The sequence below is a fragment of the Mizuhopecten yessoensis genome, unplaced genomic scaffold, assembly GCF_002113885.1.
Source record: "Mizuhopecten yessoensis strain PY_sf001 unplaced genomic scaffold, ASM211388v2 scaffold6443, whole genome shotgun sequence".
Classification (NCBI taxonomy): domain Eukaryota; kingdom Metazoa; phylum Mollusca; class Bivalvia; order Pectinida; family Pectinidae; genus Mizuhopecten; species Mizuhopecten yessoensis.
This window is the reverse complement of record NW_018406552.1, coordinates 1,049,269-1,063,979: the sequence shown is the minus strand read 5'-3', so window position 1 is coordinate 1,063,979 and position 14,711 is coordinate 1,049,269. Positions and strand designations below refer to the sequence as shown.

General features: G+C 35.3%; 1 protein-coding gene and 1 long non-coding RNA gene across 4 annotated transcripts in view; one reads left to right on the top strand and one right to left on the bottom strand.

The window, feature by feature from the left end:
- Positions 1-4,177, top strand: part of LOC110452176 — a 7,306-nt gene extending 3,129 nt beyond the window's left edge. The window contains exons 1-4 of one of the 2 annotated variants that reach the window (XR_002463148.1): positions 462-545; positions 1,593-1,754; positions 3,030-3,205; positions 3,499-4,177. This is a non-coding gene — a long non-coding RNA (uncharacterized LOC110452176). Of the gene's footprint in view, positions 1-461; positions 546-1,592; positions 1,755-3,029; positions 3,206-3,498 lie in introns of those variants that run through there. The other variant, XR_002463149.1, reaches the window with a different exon arrangement.
- LOC110452175 (serine/threonine-protein kinase Nek5-like) overlaps positions 1-14,711 on the bottom strand; it is a 78,565-nt gene that overhangs the window by 38,033 nt on the left and 25,821 nt on the right. The gene's annotated exons all lie outside the window — the stretch shown is intronic.

Sequence of the window (14,711 nt, the reverse complement as noted above, 5' to 3'; positions counted from 1 at the left end):
AAGAGTCAAATTCGAGACATACATTTGTAACGACAGCATGGTGCCGGAAATCGTTCCAAAGGTTTTACGTTATTGTCGTAAACAACTTACGACGGCTGCTTGGTTATTGTTACAAAGGGAATATTTTTTGTTTTCAATTATTATGGTTGTGTCCATACTATTTGTATTTAACAATTAATAGTTATGATTAATATGAGGTAGGACTTTATCGTTATTGAAGCGACGCCCTATGCGAAAAATTAAACTCGCGTGACTATAAATAGCCTTATCAAATTGGCCAATGAAAAGCGCGCGGGTAAATTTTGTATTCGATCGACTTCTAGATTTTGAACTCTAACCCGGCGAGTCACAATAAGTAAACAAAATATTGGAACGTGTTTTGGTTAACTGGGAAGACGATACCTACTTCATCATATCCTTGAAGACATTGAAACGTCCGCGAAAGAGCTTGGTATATGCGCAGTTGCTGATGAGATCCTTCATGCATCCCAGGTTTTCTGGGGAATATCATGGGAAGATCGTCGCCATTTCAGGGAATATTTCAGGTAAGCCATCAATTGTATTTTCATCGAAAGGATTCAATACAAAATGCAGAGTAAACATATCAAATTTATTAAATAAATACAGTACCATGACTGAGACGATGGATGTTTTTTTTCTGATATGTTGATCTTTAGAGATGGGCAGATGGCAGTACTATCTGTTAAAAAACACCGATTATTTCGGTACCGACTACATTTTTCGTTTACTGAGCTAGGTACTATATTTGTATACAATTCGGAAAGTAGATCTACTTACCAGAATCCGTTTCGGTGTATAATAAGATTTTCGGTATTTGTTTATTCTTTGTTCTTCAGGGAAAGGAAGGATATTTCAGTGTGATGTTTAATTTCTAGCTTAATATATACTCAAACCCCGTGCCGAAGATATATTTTTCCTGTACAAGTATACACTTTTTCGTTTTTTATAAAGTTAACAAACACATCACAAATATTGAAATCATTATTGGAATTTCTCCTTCATGACATGAAATAACAGAAATTTACAAGCCAATGCATTTTAATTTCCTATCAATATATTTTAAGATTGAATAATTTCTACTTAAATGGTTTCTTACTTGTTTTTTGTTAATCTTAAATAGCTTTGGAATTTCTAAATTTCCTATGATTTTCTTGAATTGAAACGTAAGAGTACCTAAAATAGAAATGTTAGCAGTACAATGGATGTTGTTTTTATATATTGTTTAATGACGTCCTTTGAAAACATATTGAATTTTATTTCATTTTTTTGAGTAAAATTTTGAATTCTTTCAACTTGATAAAACTGATATTTACGCTTCTTTTGTTTTGTGTTATTAAAATTACTTGATATTCCTATGACTTGAAAGGAAAAAATAATTTTCTTTAAAAATTGAAGTGTGCCATTTTAAATATTCCACAGTAAAGTTGCATGATCCCTCTCCTTCCACACTGCATGTCCTTACCCTGTTCCCTACAGAAACCTTTATGTATAGCTCAGTATATACATCAGTTAAATTAGAGAATTCCAATTTTTTAAATCACATTTTTTTCTAATATTTTCTCTTTTTCTAGATGATAACAAGAGCTGTGCACACTGATGGGGGAAAATACAGGCAGAAACAACAGATGAAGAATTCTCAGCTCCACCTCATGAGTCTGTTATAGAGGTCCATGAACCTCCCCCTCAACCCCCTGCTGCAAAGAGAATTAGTGCCGAAAACAAATCAAACAAAGGTGAGTTCATTGATTTAAGGTACTGATTTTGTGATCTTTTGTTTAAGCTTTTGTAATCTCAGAAGACTCCTCTGTCTTTTGTCTAACCTTATTGAAATTTGACAGCCTTTATATGGTTACAAGCTGAAATAAAAATGGCTTTCTTTTGGAATTTTGATTTCTACAATTATTAGGGCCCCACATCGAAGATGCGGGTATGTTCCCTTATAGTAATCAGGTTGTCCGTCTGTCTGTCCATTTTTTTTCTTTTGTACAATATTGATGGAAGTAAATGGTGTAAGTTTTTTAAAAAATTTACATGATGATTTCCCATGCATCCTAGTTCTGCTTGGTAATATTTCGGCAGATCTGAATCAAAATGGCTGCTAATCAGCCATATTGGATTTTAACATTAAACATTTTTTTTTTGCTCTTAAATTATCGGTAAACATTTTGTAAAGACATCATGAAGCAAAGTTGGTCACAATACAACAAGAAATCAACTTATCGAAGGTCAAAGTCATTGGATCAAAGGTCAAAGTCAGATTTTGTATCTTTTTACTGCTTAACAATTTATTATGACATGATGAAGCAAAGTTGATCAGAATTCAACAAGGAATCAACTGACCAAAGGTCATAGGTCAAGGTCACTGGATCAAAGGTTAAGGTCAAATTTTGTAGCTTTTCATGAATGAGCATTTAATGACATGACTTAATTCAAGATCAATGGTAAAGGTCAAATTTAGTATCTTTTCACTGGTGAACATTTCTTTATGACACTTTTTACTGATGAACATTTTGTTATGGTATTATAAAGCAAAGTTGGTCGGAAATAAAGAATAAGTCAACTGACCAAAGATCATGGTCACTGGGTTATAATTAAGGGTCAAGGTCATTTGGGTCCAATGGTCAGAGACAAAGTGGATCTCTTGACTTTGAACCCGGCTCTTGTTGGGGAGGTATTTAAGGTAAAATAAAACAGATCAAAGCCAACAAATAAGTAATGCACTGGTATTTACATTTAGATAGATTTTGCTATTACATTTATATAGATATTATATACCATTAACTCACAATGAACTGAAAAGCTTTTCATTTTGAATCTCTTTACAACATATTGTAAATATATTAGCAATCCGATCAACTGTTACAATGCTATTGTGTTGTGTCAAGATAAGACATTAGAGGTAAACATGTCTTTAATTTCTTGTTTACTTCCTGCTTGTTTAGGAGACTCATTTTAATTGCAAAATTATATTATTTTGTAAATTGTGTTATTGCTCCTTATCTTGACAGATGGTGGAGCTTATACCTGGGACTGGGGTTTATGTGTATCCCAAACACATAAAAACTACACAGAGGAAGACGAAGGGGAACAGGTCGACAGATATTTGATGTCAGTGTTCTTCACCAACACTGAGCTGGTCAACCTGGGAAAGGTTTGAACCAGACCATTGTTTGAGCAATAATTGGTAATTATGAATTAAAACTTTTTCATAACAGCACAAAAGAAAAGAGTTCTACAGCAATTCTCTTTATGTAGTAGTAATATCACTGAAATTACAAAAGTATCGCTATAGCTACTTGAACTGATTAATGGTGCCTGTCAGTGAATAATAAATAGCAAGTTTACCATAAAATGCTACCAATATAATTTCACCATTCATATTCATTAATTCCTAGAATTTTAAGTGATGAAGAAAGAATTAATAAAGTTGCAATTATGTTACTAGCTATTTTTCCTAAACCATCTGCTTTTCAACAGATTATGCTGAGGCGATTCATGGGAAAAGTGGCCTGTCAGAAATCAAGTTTTCAATGAGGACAAAAATCAGTGCTTTGGTCAGCTTGGCCAGGAGGAACTCAACCACATAGAACAAATGAGACATTTCAACTTTTAAGAACTATTAATATGATTGTTTGTTGTAACTTTACAAGAGATATTCTATTAATGATTATTTTAGGAATGGTTATGTGAAATAGTTGTGAATACCAGAGAATAAAAGTGAGTATGCTAGTGTCAAAGCTGGAGAGAGTCATAGTCAATGCAGGGCACTCCCTGAAAGTCAGCATGAGAGTATATTTATTGCATTATTGTGTATTATATTGTAAAATAATAGTAACTACAGAAAGTATTTATATAATAGTAACTACAAGAAAATATTTTTGATGTAGTAAGTGCAAGAGAATATCTAGATGATAAATAGTAACTTCAAGAAAATACTTATATAATAGTAGCTAAAAGAAAATATTTATTCATATAATAGTAACGTAAAGAAAATTATTTATATTATAGTTACTTCAAAGGAATATTTATTTATATGATAATAACTACAAGAAAGCAGGTGATATATAATAGTAACTTCAAAGGAATACTCTATTAAAATAGAATTTCATTTAAACAACAGATCCAGTAAAGGTTAGGTTATGATTTTTTTTGATACCTTTTCATAATACATGAGAGGTTTATGAAGCTTTAAAAAGTTATACCTAACAAATACGATTTCTCCATTTTTCAGTACCTCAGAAAAGCATAACTTTTTTGTACCTTTTTAGTAACTAAATAAAGTTATAACTTTACTAGAACTTTTTCTGTACCTTTTCAGTATCTCAGAAAAGTATAACTTTTTTGTACTTTTTTAGTAACTAAATAAAGTTATAACTTTATTGTACCTTTTTACTAGAACTGTTTCTGTACCTTTTCAGTATCTCAGAAAAGCATAACTTTTTTGTACCTTTTTAGTAACTAAATAAAGTTATAACTTTATGATACCTTTTTCACTAGTGCTTAAGTGGCTAAATGTAACTTTTGTGTACCTTTTGTTTGCAAATAAAGTAATGATTGAACTGAACAAAGTGTTTGAGTGTAACTTTTTAATACCTTTTTGTAACTTTTTAGTACTAGATTGAAACTCTCTTCTCACAAGGTTCCAATCTAGCATCAAAAGTTATAACTTTTTTGTACCTAAATAGAAGTAACTTTTTTGTAACTTTTTTCGGGCCAGGTGAGCTAAAAAACAAATGCTTGAGTATATTCTATAATACTACTGACTTTTAAAAAAGATGACTTACTCTAACATGTACTTCTATAAATTATAGTTGTATACTGTTTATCTAGACATATATATGACAAATCTATGTAAACAGTGTTCCCACTTAATTTTTATATTTTGAGATATATTTGATATATTTTGAAGATTCTGTACCCCTAGGTACTTGAAATTATATAGGACAATTGTTAAAACCTGGGGGTACAACCAACTGTTTTGGGGGTATTTGGGGGTTTCTGGGAACACTGATTGAACCTGACATATCCAGAAAATGTGTAATTCCTTATTTTTTGGGGGGGAAATAAAATGTTCCATACATTGTTTCTAGTCTGTTTAATTATTGATCTGACAATGACAGTTATGGCTATTATAGATAAATATTAAACAATCCAAATCACATCTAACATATAATTTCCAGTTCTATCTTGAGATGATTCACTCCCCACAGTAGCATCATACTCATAGAGATGTCAGTGTTCCATCAGGGTACAGTTATCTCCTCTTGATATCAGACACCACTAGAGATCAACTGGACTGCTGTCGAGTTTCTTGTTGCCATGGAAACTGCACATTTTTGTGAGAACAAAAATATATATGCTATCAATATTATTCTTTGAAAACTATGAAGTAACTGATGATTTTTAGCGACAGCTTTATGTAAAAGATAGGGGTTCTTCCCATTTCCCCCCAAAAATTTCAGAAAATGGCACAGCAGGGCGGCTTGGTAAATATTTACATGGCTGTTGACTAGATACACCAGTAAGAAGATAATTGATGGATGGGTAAGATCCAGTGTTACTATGATGTAAACACTGATAGAAACAGCTAACAAGGTGTTGTAACACCTAGCCAGCAGCCAAATCCCTAAATCTACTCGTCATGGCAACAGTCCCGAACACTTGGAGCCACAGATATCAAGCATGGTTAGCATACATTTATAATAATTGTTAAGAAATTAAAAAACTTTGAAATTGATGAGCAGCCTGGACTCTTTTTGGATTTCCTCATACATGTAAGATAATTTATATGATATATATACGCTATATTTTGTTTATCAAAGCACTTTTCCTATGAAGACTGTGGAAAATAATGATTTAATAGAAAATATCAGTTGAAAATGTTTATCTGTAAGTTGTGAGTTCTTAAAATATTTAACTAAAATTCAAACAGGACCAAAAGCAAAATTAAATTATTTAAGTTATTTCCACTTGCAATTTCCATGGAATCAGAATTATCCCCATTACCAATAGCCCACATCTATACATGCATAACATATCATTATGTTCCATCCCGCTACGTTCTATCCTAATATGTTCTTAAAGGGGCATCACGCTGAAGTAACTATTTTTTTTGTCTTTTTTTTTCAAATACTACATAAACATATCAAGTGAGACTCCTTATGGAAAATAACGATCGGATTTGGCTGAAATAGATTCATGAAAATGATTAAATCTAAGATAATCATCGGTATTTCTACCTGTCTGACCAACGTTTTGTTCAGGGATTTCCCTCTCCTAGCGCATGCGCATTGCACACCATTTCTTTGTAAACAAAATGACTGGCCTTGTGAAGCGAGCCAAAGAAAAGTGTTGTACCGTGTCAGCTACGAAGCGAAAAGTTGCCAAATGGTGAAAAGATAGTGCAAGGAGTACGTTACGGAATCATTGTTATAGGTCGGAAGTAAAAGGGGAAAATAACTGCCGTAGCAGTTAGTACGGTGCATGTATTCCTCCAGATAGCCAGTTAAGCTGAAATGGAATCGACAGAAATGCTAGCGCTGTTTATGTTATGAATAAATATCTAAAACTATTAACCTCGCTAGTATCTTTGTCTGAGTTTGAACACAGATGAACTTAGTTTAATATGTCAATAGGCATGGAGAGAGTTTAATTTGTGTTTCTATAATCATACTGTGGTTTATGCGAAAGGAAAGGATAAGTGACTTGTTAGTTTGATTTTGTCATGAGGCCCTCCAAGGGTTAACTGTTGTGATGGTCACGGCGTATTCTGTCTCTGTCGGTACTCGTGATCGGGGTCAAATGAGATACGTGCGCTTTTAGATTTACATAATTTATAATATTACCGGGTTCAGTAAAATGGTATGATTTAATTGTATTGCTGAATTAAACGATTTTTTGTTTGTTTTTATATACAAGATTTAAATTAGTACTTATATGAATACCCGGGTTCCTCTGGCACAACGACGCATTATATAAAAAAAATCTCTCGTCGTCAGAAACCTACATTACTAAGTGTTAGCGTATGGAGACAGTGAAAGTGGGAAAGAAAGTTTACATATTTTTTTATGCATGATATAGAAACAAAATATGCCAAAGATATTGAGTTGTACAATGTGATAAAAAAAAAAATCACAAACGTTTCTCTTTTTCATGCGCGTGTAGTTTGTCATTGCATATATGCACTTTTTACAGAAAGGTTTGTCCCATGGTTGAAGAAAGGTGTTTAGCCCCGTACAGATGTCACAATCCAGTACTAAATTCAATATATATTTATATATATATACTTTATGTTTATGCCTATTAATATTGTTGACATTTAATTGTAGATGTATGATGGGAGAAGGCTGTGATAAATTGTAAAAACGTTTGCCCCATCCCTTGTTCAATTTTATTCGAAACAAATAAAATAAAAGTGTGCAATTAACTTCTGATGATGAATAACTACTGTTCAATAAGTTTTAATACGGACTTAGAAATCATATTACTTGGTTTCATAGTGCGGCAAGAAGTTGCAGTTGCCTGACGCCCCTCTCTGGGGGCCCCTTTGGAAACCGTTTCATCTCGCCCAGACCGCTCGTGTTTACTGCCTAGTCAGGTGACATTATCGGCGCTATTTTTAGCAGGGCTTTCCCGAACAATTCAAGTGGTCAAACTGGACATTTGGAACGGACTATGAATATGGGGATAGCGTGGTAACATAAATGGAAGTGCATACAATACATACATTTATTAAAAAAAATATGTCTCTTCACGTGATGTCCCTTTAAGTATTTATACAAAGTCCCTACTGAAACTCATTCACTGTATATATTTCTGGAGCAATAATGAGTTACAACTGGTTCGTCCGTTGTCAGTATAATGTGACCGGGTGGGGTGTCCTGCTGGGTGTCTTCGGCAGTATGTTTCAGTGAGGTAGCACAATAAAGTCGGCATCAGTTCCACGCTATCACAAGGAGACAAACACAAAGATATTGCAGCCTCCCAAAACACATACATATGTACGTGTACACTACACACATGTATCTTGCACACAGGGGAGGCTGTCCTTAAATGACCATAGATGTTGATAGGACGTTAAACAATACTAAACCAAACCAAACTTCTTTTTTCATCTATGATTTCACCTACTCTAAACTCAAGAACAACATATGAGAACCCAGAACTTGTTGTCATACAGTCTCTCCATCAGCCTTAATTGTTGGTGCTGGATCAGGTCGATGTTTTATTGTATGTATAAAACAATGACAGGGAGCAACTTGGAACAGGATTAGTGCTAAGCACAGTAATGGGAGGACGTCATATTGAACAACAGTAAATGGGGTAATTAACATTCTGAACCACAACAGCAGGGGACGCAGCTAAAAGCTTGGACCAGCATCACTATCTGGAGCATCATACTAAGAGACTGATGTTGAAACACTGCAAACTGTAAATCTATTAGCTTCGAAAAAATTGTATCTATTCAAAATCACAAGGGACAAGCTTTTCTCTAACCTGGATCTAGCCCTGTTTCACTCTTGATGTCATGTCAACAATACATCAATTTCAGGGAAATGATGTATCGAACATGTAACATTTACAAAGATTTAAATCTTTCATCACTGTAGACCATAATGGACTTGTCCAGATCAATGCATGGCAGAGTGTATTAAAGTTACATAGGGGTGAAAGGGTTAGACTATAATTTCAGTATCTACAATAATTATACTCTCCCAGCAATGTTGTACTTTTCTATAAACAAACGTAGGGATCAACCAACTTCTATGATACTGACTTATAATGATGGAAGTACAGCATACACAAGGACAAACCCAGAACCAGTATGTTTATAATATAGAACTCTAGGGTAAGTTATCAAGATAATGTACAAGTCACTGACGAGTTGACCCAATCCTCCTCCTCCAGTCCCTCCTCCCCTGATCAATATGCCACCCATTCCCTGTACAGATATTGCAAGACTCCGCAGAATGGGGCCACAACCAGACCAGGTACAAAGTACAGTTCTCATAATTAATGTGCATGAACATCACCGAGTACCGAATCATCTGTTCCCCATACACCAGGTACAGTGATACACAAAACCATCTGCTGCTTACACAAACCTGACCCCCTCTACTCTCCAACGACTACCACAGACCATCTATAATGTAAACAACCTTACTCCTAACACCCTACATGCTCCGAGGGCAACTCTCCACCAGGGCAAGGACTACTATACACTAGGGCCCCAGGGCCAGTACTCATGAAAACCATTTCATCCTTTGTGCTCAATCAAACTTTTTTGTATCTCACTTGAATCATGTGACATGACAAAAATAAGTTAAAAACATTTAAAATAGAATTCAGCTTAAAGTTCCCAGAATCAAACTTTTTTCAAAATCAATGACAAAATATGATTTTTTTTTTATAAATTTCTCACCAGAACTTGAGCATAGAATATGAGTTTCAGTATGAGAAAGGTTTCATGAATAAGGGCCCAGCATGTATAATCTTTACAACCCTGATAACTGTATAGTCCCCATGGCTAGCATACAACACATGTATAACTCTATTTCCCTGGCTCCTCAACCAGCATCTCTCTAGCCCTAACACGCCCCAAACACTCCCTAACAGCTACAAAGCTATTACCTACCAAAACATGAATAGAGACATACGTAAATTTGAAATTTGAACGTAAACCATCCTAAAGAACACAGAGACTATTAACTCATTCACCCCTGACATTTCATAATGAACTGTTCAGACCTTTGAATTGGAAGAGTTCAAATGCGTCTCAGAGGTGAATGAGTTAAGCTTACAACCAATCAGGATGAGATTTTAAATTGTATCAGTTTAACTGAATCAAAATGCAAAACAACAAACAGAACATTACAATAATACTCTTACACTTCCCAACACATATTTTCTATTTCTGTTTCCTTTGTTATTCACAAGTGACATTTTAAAGAGACGTGTTTATGGTTTCGTGGAAATGATTTCGTCTTCTACACATACCCATACATATACAGCGTAAATACTTCATATTTCTTCCGTCAACATGTCTAGCTAATTGTTTTTGTTTTTCGGACATCATTCTAAAAGATGAGGTGCATAATGATCAGCAGCAGTAACTGTCTGTCTGCACTGGTAATCAGAGATGCAGATTGTATGAGGGATGCTGACGTCAAGGGAGGAGGAGGGCTGCCATATGAGTTTGTGATCTCAAGCCAGCAGTATAATATAGCATACAGAAAGCTAAACACAGAAACACACATAAAGTGGTTCTCTCCAGTAACCTGCATACACTCTCTCACAGTAAACTGGCACATTCCAATCAAGATTCCAAAGATTTGAATAATTTCTACTGTATGTTACCCAGTCAATAAAGTCTGGACTATGTACTTTTAGTTTAGAGGCTGTAACAGAGACAAGCCTGAGGTCTAACAGAAATGTCTGGACTCCATCTGGTACTAGTACTCAGCTGCCAGTAAACCTACTCAGCCTGGACATGCTATTCTGACACAAGGCATACCTATCCTGATATAACAAATGCACCGAATTATCTGGCATGACAGAGTGACACACAAAATGGACCATCCTACAATAGACTACAGCCAAAACACAGAGTACCTTCTCCAACAAGTGCAGTCCTAGGTTTACATTACCGAGTGAACAGACATAAGATGGACCAGCCTTTAACCTAAATATCAGGTTCCTATGTATCCATGAAGTACTCCCACATATAACTACTATACATATCAAGGCAACTTTGTGTACTACATTAAGAGTTTGTCTTCAACTTTCTCAAAAGCAATACAATTTTCATATTCACTACACTGACTGACCAAGACTGACATTGTTTTAAGATATCTAAGACAGACTGTATTTCTTTTTATCCGGGTGTGATATTTTCCAGGATTTTTTTTTTTTTAGTCTTTAAAACTCTTTGATTAAATGGATCCCTTGTGTAGGGAGGGAGGGAGGGATTATTAATCACCTTAGATTCCCAGGGGTGAAATTATTGTCCTGTTGGTCTTTTATCTGTTACCTACAGACTAAAGAGCAGTAAATATGCCATTACTGATTCTGTTCCAATTTTTTTAGACATTTATCTTCATCTGGGGCTCCCCATCGGACACTGACACCAGTAATAGTCTAAAATAGCTCCATCAGATGACAGATGATACCAACACAAGCTTCATCAACCGACAACTAGCCAGGGTCAACATACCCTTCAAGTTCATCTCACTCTACCTAACATTGATACATATCCTTCTCAATACTTGTACATGTCATACTGACTAATTTGTTGAGAACTTTGAAGTCTACCATATGTAAGTATTGGAGGTTAGGGTCATTATAGTCTACACCATAGGGTTTAACTCATTCACCCCTGAAGACACATTTGAACTCTTCCAACTCAAAGGTTGGAGTAGTTCATTATAAGATTTCAGGGGTGAATGAGTTAATTAAGGTTTTATATAATAATAACAAGCACATAAGATTGATTGCTACAACTTAAGCTTACTGCTAGGCCTGAATTGGGTGTTTGTTATTTTGTTTACATTTTCCTTCACAAGGTCTTGTTAACTTTAATATCTATAAAGGGTCCCTGGTGTTTTGTGTCCAACTTGCAAGATTACAGTTGTATATAGTGTTGACAAACCCATTTATAACTGTACTTAGCCACAGACAGATCTGGTACACATAACTTTGTATGAAATTCCAGTCAATGTAACTAGTAATTGGGCCAGCCATGCTACTCAAACACTAGTGTCTGCATCCACTCGTGTGTCATAGAGACCTTGCAACTAACTAAAGTGGACGATTTTACATGAACCTTGGCCTCCCTAAAACTAACAACAAACTTACCCTTTCAATGTTTACTATATATAAACATATAGAGCTTGGACTCCCTGAAACTAACAACAAATCCTTTCAATGTTTACTATATATAAACATATACAGCATGGCCTCCCTAAAACTAACAACAAACCCTTTCAATGTTTACTATATATAAACATATAGAGCTTGGCCTCACTAAAACTAACAACAAACCGTTTCAATGTTTACTATATATAAACATATAGAGCATGGCCTCCCTAAAACTAATAACAAACCCTTTCAATGTTTACTGTATATAAACATATAGAGCTTGGCCTCCCTAAAACCAACAACAAACCCTTTCATTGTTTACTATATATAAAGATATAGAGCTTGGCCTCCCTAAAACTAACAACAAACCCTTTGAATGTTTACTATATATAAACATATAGAGATTGGCCTCCCTAAAACTAATAACAAACCCTTTCAATGTTTACTATATATAAACATATAGAGCTTGGCTTCCCGGAAACTAACAACAAACCCTTTCGATATTGTAAAGTGTTTATCATCAAATTTCTAGGCTTCCATTCTGGAGGTTAATATCACAGAGTGCACCCTGTCTAAATCAGAGCCTTAATAATCCAGAAATTTCTATAACATGTGAAGTTTTACTGTAAACTCTGAGTAATATTCCAATGTCTACAAATCTTGAGCTTACACAATTTATTCAGTCAAGGTCAAATCAATGGCATATGTTCTAGTCAATTAATACGAAGATATACAATTTAGAAGTTAAATGAACCCATATAATCTGACAAACATCAATTCTCCATGGAAACAACTTCTGAGTGTTAAGTTCTGATTTAAAGGGTAGGGATACTTTTGGTATCTTTTAATGCTTTATTGATGGTTTTGCACCCTAGTAACAGCTTTTAAGGTCATAAAAAGATAGTCAACATATGATGGGGGCACGTAAGGGCCACTTTAACTCATTCACCCCTGAAGACACATTTGAGCTCTTCCAATTCAAAGGTTGGAATAGTTCATTATGAAATTTCAGGGGTGAACAAGTAAAAATATCATGGTCTGAAATGTCACAATACAAACCTGCACATGGAAGCACGACACCTAATCTGGTTGTATTATGACAAGAGCCTAAACAGAGGTACCTAGGGAGACACTGGCAATAGTAGGCACTAGCAACATAACAGATACAAGTCCAATAGAAGTGTTGCGATGTTGAGTAACAGTATTTTTTAGCAGATACACTTCACATCTCCGTTTTAAAACTTGTAACAATAGATTCTAAACCAGAATAGATGGAGGCTGGAGGTGTTGCGATGTTGAATAGCAATATTTTCGAAATGATACAATTCATATCTCAGTGTTCAAACTTGTAACCATCGGTTCTAAACCAGAAAAGATGGAGGTCGGAGGTGTTGTGATGTTGAGTAGCAATATTTTCAAGATGATATATTTCATATCTCCTTGTTCAAACTTGGAACAATCGATTCAGAACAAGACAAGATAGAGACTGGAAGTGTTGTAATGAGGGCACCAGATCAATTTGATACTGATCTTTGTCCCCATGGAAAGACCATAGGTGAAAACCCCCATAATAGGTACATTTGTAATTCAGACGAAATGAATTTTTAATGATGTTGAGACTTACACTGGGTGTTTTGATGTCACTCTTACTATATTTATATTGCACATGAACAGAATGTATTCTCTTACGTTCCTATTTTGTTAGGCATGAAATAGAACAAATGGGACAGAGATAATTGAATGCTGTGTGTAAATCAGTAGTCATTCTACACTGTTCATTATTCCCCTCATTCCTGTAATAGATCATTCCGTATCAATGACTGTTGAGCTCTTCCAATTGGATATGGGGGTTCAAGTGGATATGGGGGTTCAAGATCCTTATCAATCTTTAGCATGGGTAACAGCAAGATATCCAGTTACACATTACAACTCACCAACACAGCTAGTCCTATTTCTAGCATGTCTAACAATGACTGAAGGCAGGCAGACTAGAATTCTTGGTAGTGTTTTCACAATTTCAGAGCAAAATGTTGTTTTGTCTATACATAAAAGTTACTTTTTACAGAATCACACAGCCCTTATACCAGTAACAGAAACTGGACTCATTGAAATAAAGTCTAAATCACTGTACTTTTCTGTAGTAAAATCTTCACAGAAAATATATCAACCATTGAGGATTGAATCGAGAAAGATTGGCGAGAACCGATGCCACCAGAACAAATATTACATATGCAGTATATAGGAAGTTATTTGGTGTAAGCTCTTGATAAAATCCTGTTATCAGCTTGGGGGCTTTTATCACATTAGCCAACACACCATGATGGACAGTAGTTTTCTTCACCACCGTCTGAGTCATGGCTGTACTGGGGGACCTACAGTTTAATAACTTCTATTGTCTACTTTACTTACTAAGCATAAGTTGTGATAATATTATGAACGTGAAGCTATAGCTGTGGCCCATAGACCAGTCCGAAACACGCACACAAGTAGCCACAGGATCCCCTTCCAACCCCATCCCCTACCCAGTCCAGACCATTCAGAAGATGACACAGTCCGACCTACCAACCCCAATCCCAGCCCCAACTTTGTCTAAAACACGCACAAGAAGCCACATCTCACCTTCCACCCTCATCCCCTACCTAGATTTAACCATTTAAAGAAGTGCCCCATCCCCAACCACCCCATACCTAGTCTAAAAACACGCACAAGAAGCCACATCTCACCTTCCACCCTCATCCCCTACCTAGATTTAACCATTAAAAGAAGCGCCCCATCCCCAACCACCCAATACCTAGTCTAAAAACACACACAAGACGCCACAGTCCCCCCCCCCC